This window comes from Malaclemys terrapin, chromosome 2 (genome assembly GCF_027887155.1).
Source record: "Malaclemys terrapin pileata isolate rMalTer1 chromosome 2, rMalTer1.hap1, whole genome shotgun sequence".
Lineage (NCBI taxonomy): Eukaryota > Metazoa > Chordata > Testudines > Emydidae > Malaclemys > Malaclemys terrapin.
The window spans coordinates 191,568,104-191,575,892 of NC_071506.1; the positions used below are offsets into that span (position 1 = coordinate 191,568,104).

Genomic DNA, 7,789 nt, shown 5'->3' on the forward strand with positions numbered 1-7,789 from the left:
CTGCTGTCATTTTTTTAACAGTATGTTGTCTAGACTTGCTGTGAACAGCAATAGATGATGTAGTTGTAAAAATGGCAGCACCTTGTCTATCTACACAAGGATTACCACAATTGCAATGGAGGGTGGAAAGTGTTAAGAAAATCTCAGGATAGGCACAGCTATTTCTCCAGATTTAAAATGGAAATATCCATCACTGTAAGGTGCTTTGAGTTCCTCCCTTAATAGATGCTAAAAAAGACTGCAAAGTATTATTTATCATACAGCAGTGAAAAATGTCATTCACAGGCATGACATCCCAATGATGAATTATAAATATATGTGGATTTTGTATCAGAAAAAGTAAACTATTGAGTTTTATAGAGAAGACTCGCTCTGAACGATTGCTTGTGGAGAAAAAATAATTGACACTTGCAATCTTTAGCTGGTTATAGCTCCTTGGTTAAAAAATAAAAAAGAAATTCTATTAGTTTGTGTTGTTCACAGGCTTGTTTTATAATACGTACACTATAAATTACAAGGAAGTACATGAAGGGGCTCGGTAATGTCCTTATCCAGATGACCTGTGCTCCTGTGATTTATTATGTCACCAGAACCCTAGTAATCTATAGCTGTCGGTCTCTTATTTATCTGTTTATTGACTATCAAATGCTCCTATTCCATTAACTGCTTGTTCTTCATTGAAAAAAAGCTTAATACATTTATCATCACTCTAGGCCTCCCCTTGCTGCAACTCCCAGCTGCCCCCTGTCTGCCAGTAGTAGTACTCCTAGTCCGAGGTCAAGCCTTGCAGGATCATTACCATCTGTATAGGAATAAAAATGTGCCCTCTGTGCCAAGGGGTTTCTTGCCTCTGTTGTAATATCCACAAAGTCCCAGTCAGCAGACCTGCTCCTGGCTGTAGGCGGTTTTATAAGTGCTTGCTGCCTCCAAAGATGAGATAAGGATTTTTTATAAGGACTTTTCATTATATTTTGCTGGATTGATTGGATTCAGACTGAACTCCCAGTTGTCAAAGGGACAGAGGTGTCAAACACAGGATCGTCTCTATTTCCTTAATGAGGTGCTGGAGATGCTACAAGTATTTCCTGCAGGGAGAACAATACATCTGCAACACACCCCACTGTATTCTTCTGTCTACATTGGCTCCCAGTTCATTTCTAGGTGCAATTTAAGGTGTTGGGTTCAAACAGGTTAGGTCCTGGTTACATTGGAGAACACCTCAATCCTGCTACTACATTGCAGTAGTTGAGATGTTCTGAGGCTCTTGAGCCAACAAACTCCTATGATGAGGGGGGTGGTGAAAAGGCATTTTGATCTCAAAAATATTCTCAATCTGTTTCCATTTTTGGTCAGCCTTAGGAGATCATGTGTGTTTGTGTGGCTACGTGAGACAGCTTCTGTTCTAAGTACCGGACAGTGTTGTACAAAGGTTGTAGGGAGCTGACCTTGTCAAGTCTTGAGTGAATTAAAGGTCGTCTCAACCGAGTGCCAATAAACACGTCATGCCACACTAAATCATCATGAATTCTGTGTATCATATTTTACAGAGAACTATTTTAGATTTTGTTTTTAAATTATTAGAACTATTTTTGTATCCCTCCACTGGAGACCTTAGTTACCATGAACTCAGTCACATAGGGTCCAAAAGGCAAGAAATAACCTCTAAAATATTCAAAATAACTTTGCTAGACATTAAAAATTAGACTTTAAAGTTGTGCTACAGATAAAATATGTCAGGCCAGTAGCAGGTACTATGTATCCTTTTGGGAATCACCAAAAAGGCATCACCCCTTTTCCAGGAGCATAAGGTCCCTATTTCTAGTCCACAAATTATAAGACCTTAAATCTGATCCTAGTATAGGACTGAAATCCCCCATTTTAGAAGGTGGGGGGGGCATTCAGGGAAGGGAAGAGAAATGTAGCTGAAAAAGACAAGAAAGGTGGCTATTAAAAACTGCTCAGAGATTTTGAATGTTAGTAGTCATGGAGGAGGTGGCTAATGGGCAGAGGACAGGTAAGGTGATAAAAGGGTGCATGTTAAATTGCTTTTAATGTATGAATATTGTCACCATATGATGTGCACGTGTGTATGGGCACACAAAAAGCTCAGAGATAGCTATACATCATTTAAAACGGGATTTTTTTTTTTTACCAGCACATTTCAATCTCAGCTTTGTTTTTTGGCTACACTCTGTCAGGGTGGCTGATATTTGTACAGCTGCCTTCTATCCTCCAGATCTGCTGAATAAGGGCCTGATTATTTTCAAACAACTTATGCAATTATCCTTGAAGAAGGAAATTGCTACTTTATGTACAGTACATCTGTGATTATAACTGTTCCTTTTTTACACTATCGCTGTGTGGTCTTTAATTTGGCAAGCATTTGTAGCTTAGTGTTTCATGAGCACCCTCTATATACTCTGAAGAACAAAGAACAAATTTCAGAAAGCAATAGGACAATCCTAGCATATTTAGCTCTTACCCAGTTTAAAGGTCTCGCTCTCTGGTAACTCTGTTCAGGTGTTTTCTTTTAACTGTACATTGGTGCATAATAGTCTCAGAAATATGAAAATTGTTTTTCCCCCTGGAATCTATTTCCCCCCATACCCTTTTCCATTTGGCAAATAATGGATTTCTATAGATACAGGCCAGCCCCCAAATTTGGATCTGAATTCGGAGTCTGAGCACTTTGAAGGTACCTGGTGTTGAAATCAAAGTCTGCGGGGATGGACCCATTTTGACTAGAAAATAGATGGCACGAGGAAGAAAAGGAGAGAAATGTACTGCACAGTCTTTTATTAGGAAAACAAACAATTACTGAGAACAGTTTTCAGAAGAAAAATGCATAGAAAGTGTGTAAGGGTGTTATAAAACATCATAACAAAGAGCCATTAGATAAGTATCCCCTGTTTAGATTCCCAAATGAGGGGAACCGGTTCAAACAATACAGTTGAAGGAAATTAGCATAACATATAAGGAGAGGGTAAGACAGCGCTGTATATTATGAATGTTAAAACAATGCCATATAATTGCAGGTTTTACCTGTCAGAGGCTATCATAATAGCCTACCTTTATGGAGTGAAATGCCTTTCAACAAGATTCTCAAAGTGCTTAACATTAATTAAGCCCCATAAAACCCATGGCAGGTACTGGTTTTACAGATGGGCAAATGCTGATACTGAGAGCTTAACGGACTAGCTGAAGATCATACAGTGAGTCAATGTCAGAGCTGTGGATAGAACCAAGGGAGTTCTGACTCCCAGTACCCCACTAAAACTGGACCATATTTCCTCCTATTTAAGGTGATAGAATTGTAAAATAAATTGTTTAAACATGGGAGGTGTGCAAAAAGTAAGGGCATCTTTTCTGCAGCTGTTTAGATGAGCATCATACTACTGGCCTTGACATAGGAAGGTGGAAAGTAAATCCGGATCCAGTGCTAAGGGTGTCTTCCCATATTATTGCAGAGAAAACCTATACATAAAAATGTTATGACGCAGTGGTGGCCTAATATTTTTTCAAAAAAATTCTCCCTAACGTCCTCCCAAAAAGTATTACATCCTCCCGAAATTTCACATGCCATATCTCATCAAATAATAGACTTTGGGGGGGAAGTTTTGAAAACACCAGAAAAGTAGTTTTAAAGGGTTTTTTGAAGGGTGGGGCTTATTTTGTTTTTAATCCTCCTCTTATTCACTTATTGTGCAGAAAAAAAATTGTTGTCTCCTCATAGTTCAGAAAATGGCTTGGCCTATGAACACCAAATTTTTGTTTTTTCCTCTTCTTGGGGACAGGAAGTGGGGATAGGGAGCTCAGGCCTTGTCTACACTACAGGGGAAATTTGATCTAAGCTACGCAATTTGAGTTACGTGAATAGTGTAACTCAAATCGACGTAGTTTAGATCTACTTACTGTGGGTTCCACACTACGCGATGTCAACAGGAGACGCTCTCCCATCGACTCCCCCTACTCTTCTCGATCCAGTGGAGTTCAGGAGTCAACAGGAGAGCAATCTGCGGTCGATTTAGTGGGTTTTCACTAGACCCGCTAAATCAATCGCGGATGCATTGATCGCCACTGGTTGATCCCCCGTTAGTGTAGGCAAGCCCTCAGTTCCTGAAAGGAGCAATATAATGGAGTAGAGAAGGTAAAGAGGGGAGGTACAAGAGATTAAGGGAAGCATAGAGAAGGACAGAGAAAGCCAGTCTCTTATCCGTCCTAAAACTTCTCTAGATATACATTACTAAACGATTAAAATATTCAGTGGATAAAATCATGCTCTTGCTACCTATTTCCACCTAATCACTCCCCTCTTATAGTCTTGCAAGAGAAGAAACAGAGCACAGCTTCCTTCCTATGGACTTTCTCCACCAGTCAAATTTCAACTTTTGATGCTTTGTTTAAAAAAAAAACAAAAACAGCAGGGAAATTCCCAAACAAAGCATTTGGTTAAGAGAGTTACAGTTAAAAGTATGTTTCTGTGGAGTCCAGCTAATATGTAAAATATTACTTACCTTACAGAAAAAAAAGTATAGAATGTTTTAAATAAATTAAATGAACAGTGAAGACATCTCAATTCCCCCTTGCCATGTAATCCTTCATCGTGGTCTTCACCTCATGCAATCCTATCTGTGTACTTAAAAAATTTGCAAGTTTTATGTAAATATCAAAATAACATCTGACTAGGGAGATTATAATTTCCTATATATTATAACAGTAATATATGCTATATTATTATTCACTCCAAAAATATGACATGTTAGGTACACAACCGTTAAAAGTTCCCACTTACAGTGTTAACATGCTTACATGCAATGCATTTCCTAGTACAGAACAGATCAGTCATTCCAATTCTATTCATAAGAGTATTCTACTCCACCATCACATCACACTGTGAGAATTTAGATTGACTTAACACGCCCTTTTTATTATTTACTATTTCTATTACTATAGTACTTAGGAACCCTTGTCATGGACCAGGATTCCAACACACTGTATTTCTTTTGAAAACTATACTACACACTTAATAATGAATATATAAAGTAAACAGTACACATCAAGCAGCACATATGTATTCCAGAATAAATCAAGAGACAGTGTTGGGGAGGCATTGTAAGTGAGAGAGGGTAAAAATGGATCATATGATAATGGTAAACTGATTAAACTCCATAATGGTTCACTACGAGTTTGTCAAAATTTGTAAAGAAATGATAGCATTTCTTTTGAGTGTTCACTGGACTCTTGTGGAACACACTTTCAGTGTTAACTCTTTTTTAAACTATACTTTGTTATCTAGGAAATCTTATTGAGTCAGAGTCAGATTTTTGAAGAGATGGGCACAAACAAACTATTATATGCATTTTAACATGGCTAACTGTAAATGTATACATCTAGGAACAAAGAATGTACTTACAGGATGGATGAGACTATCCTGGGAAGCAGTGATTCTGAAAAAAAAAATTGGGGGTCATGGTGCATAATCAGCTGACCATGAGGTTCCAATGCAAAGCTGTGGCCAAAAGGGCTAATGTGATCCTTGGATGCATAACCAGGGGAATCATGAGCAGGTATAGAGAGATTATTTTACCTCTGTATTTGGCCCTGGTGTGACCACTGCTGGAATATTGTGTCCAGTTCTGGTGTCCACAATTCAAAAAGGATGTTGATAATCTGGGGAGGGATTCAGAGAAGAGACATGAGAATGATTAAAGGATTAGAAAACATGCGTATCATAATAGACTCAAGGAGCTCAATCTATTTATCTTAACAAAGAGATTACACTTTATTGCAATCTATAAGCACCTACAGGAGGAACAAATATTTAATAATGGCCTCTTCAGTGTAGCAGAGAAAGGTATAACAAGATCCAATGGCTGGAAGTTGAAGCTAGACAAATTTAGACTGGAAATAAGGTGTACATTTTTAACAGTGAGAGTAATTAACCATTGAAACAATTTGCCAAGGGTGGCTGTGGATTCTCCATCACTGAGAATTTTTAAACCAAATTAGATGTTTTCCTAAAAGATGTATTCTAGGAATTATTATGGGGAATTTCTATGGCATGTGTTATACAGGAAGTCAAACTAGGTGATCACAGTGGTCCCTTTTGGCCATGGAATCTATGAATTTGCAAAAGTACTCTGCAACCAGTCACTCCCATTAAGCATGCTTCGTTTAAGTGCCTAAATGAGAGTAGAACTCTCTCTGGCCTTGAAGCTACCTGTGTTCCCATATGAAAACACTTCATTGAAAAAAGAGTTCAGCTGAAAGTGTGTTTTAGTGGGAGCTGAGTTCTGTTGAAACTCTGGCCCTCAATGTGTTCCTTTAAACTTGTGCAGAGTGTGAATACCTGATATTTGATATTATGTCTGGGTCTGATGCAGTATAGCAAATACAAATGTTCCAGCAAGTATTCTGAGTAGTGGAACACAGCAGCAGGTTAAGATAGCCTTCTGTAGGTCCCATAATTGGAGCTTGCTGCTGTTGCTACTACATCCCACTACTTGTTTTTAATGGAAGACTGTGTGGACTAGTGAGTAAAGTATACCTTAAATTACAAAGGTAGTTTATTCACATTCATGGTAAGGGATGAAGTTAGTTTTCTTTTTCTTCCTCTTTTTTCATGTTTATACTTAAAATTAAATTGAACAAAACAACAGAAAATCAAAGGTAACAAAGTAGGGGATGGGCTAGGTGGTTTTAAGGCTATGTCTACACTTGGAGTTGGGGGTGTGATTCCCAGCTCGAGTAGATATACTTGTGCTAGCTCTCCTCAAACTAGTGTACTAAAAATAAAGTCTAGTCATGGTAGCCCAGGCAGTGGTGAGTCAGGAGTGGGTGGGTGAGGTTCTGTGGGCTGCAATGTGCAGGAGGTCAGACAAGATGATCATGATGGTCCCTTCTGATCTTAAAGTCTATGAGTGGCCACCCCAAGTACAAACCTGCCCAGACCCGTTGGCCTCTAATTTGTATTATTCCAAGAGTGACTATATTCTGCAGTTAAAGGGTCAAATTCTGATCCCAGTTACTGTTATAAATTCAAACTCAACTGAGTTGTGCTTGATTTAAACACGTAACTGAGATCAGTATGGCCCGAGATCTCCGTACTGTAGAAAGTTGCATGAAAATACTTTGGGAGAAGAATTAGTATCCTGCTGATAGTCTTCGGCAGTCAAGTAAACACTAATAAAATTCTAAATTTAGCCTCATTTTTCATCCCTGTGTGGATACCACTGGCTGATGAGAAAGCACTGTGGAAATGAATAATAAGCAGGAACTACCAAAATTTGTCCTCACTCGACTGATGCCATGGTCCAACTTAAACAGCTTCAGTAGTGGGAGACGAATGAGCAGTGATTATCATTTATTCTGTCAGAAACAATGGTGGTATGAATGGCTCTGTCCAAAATAATAATCAGGATATTGGATCTGAGCCAGAGCAAAGGAAAGAGCAACACATGGTGTTTATGGATTTAAAGTTATGTTGCTTCTGTAACAGAGAGAGGCTGACATGCAGGGGAGGGAGTGAGAAGATGTGCTAAATACCATCATTTGAGAAGACCAATTACTGCAAGAGCAGATTTAGAAATATATGTATCTTTAAATCGTAAGCAGTAATAAATTGGTGTCTCTGTATTTTATTTTCAAATATACAAGTGGAACTCCAGCCTTTTTTCCATTTGAGCAGTCTGAAGCCTCTATTCATTCCCTCACTGACTCAGGTAAAGGTGTCTGCTACAGGTGATCTGCTCTTATCACTTTGCCTAGGCAATGGTTACAGGATGGAGAA

At 38.6% G+C, this 7,789-nt stretch overlaps 1 long non-coding RNA gene across 1 annotated transcript; it reads right to left on the reverse strand.

Moving 5' to 3' along the window:
• Window positions 1–4,520: 4,520 nt before the first annotated feature.
• Window positions 4,521–5,673, reverse strand: LOC128832097 (uncharacterized). Its single transcript, XR_008443896.1, has 3 exons — window positions 5,588–5,673; window positions 5,414–5,447; window positions 4,521–4,636 (listed from the first exon to the last, which is right to left on the reverse strand). It is a non-coding gene; the product is annotated as an uncharacterized LOC128832097 (long non-coding RNA).
• Window positions 5,674–7,789: the final 2,116 nt, after the last annotated feature.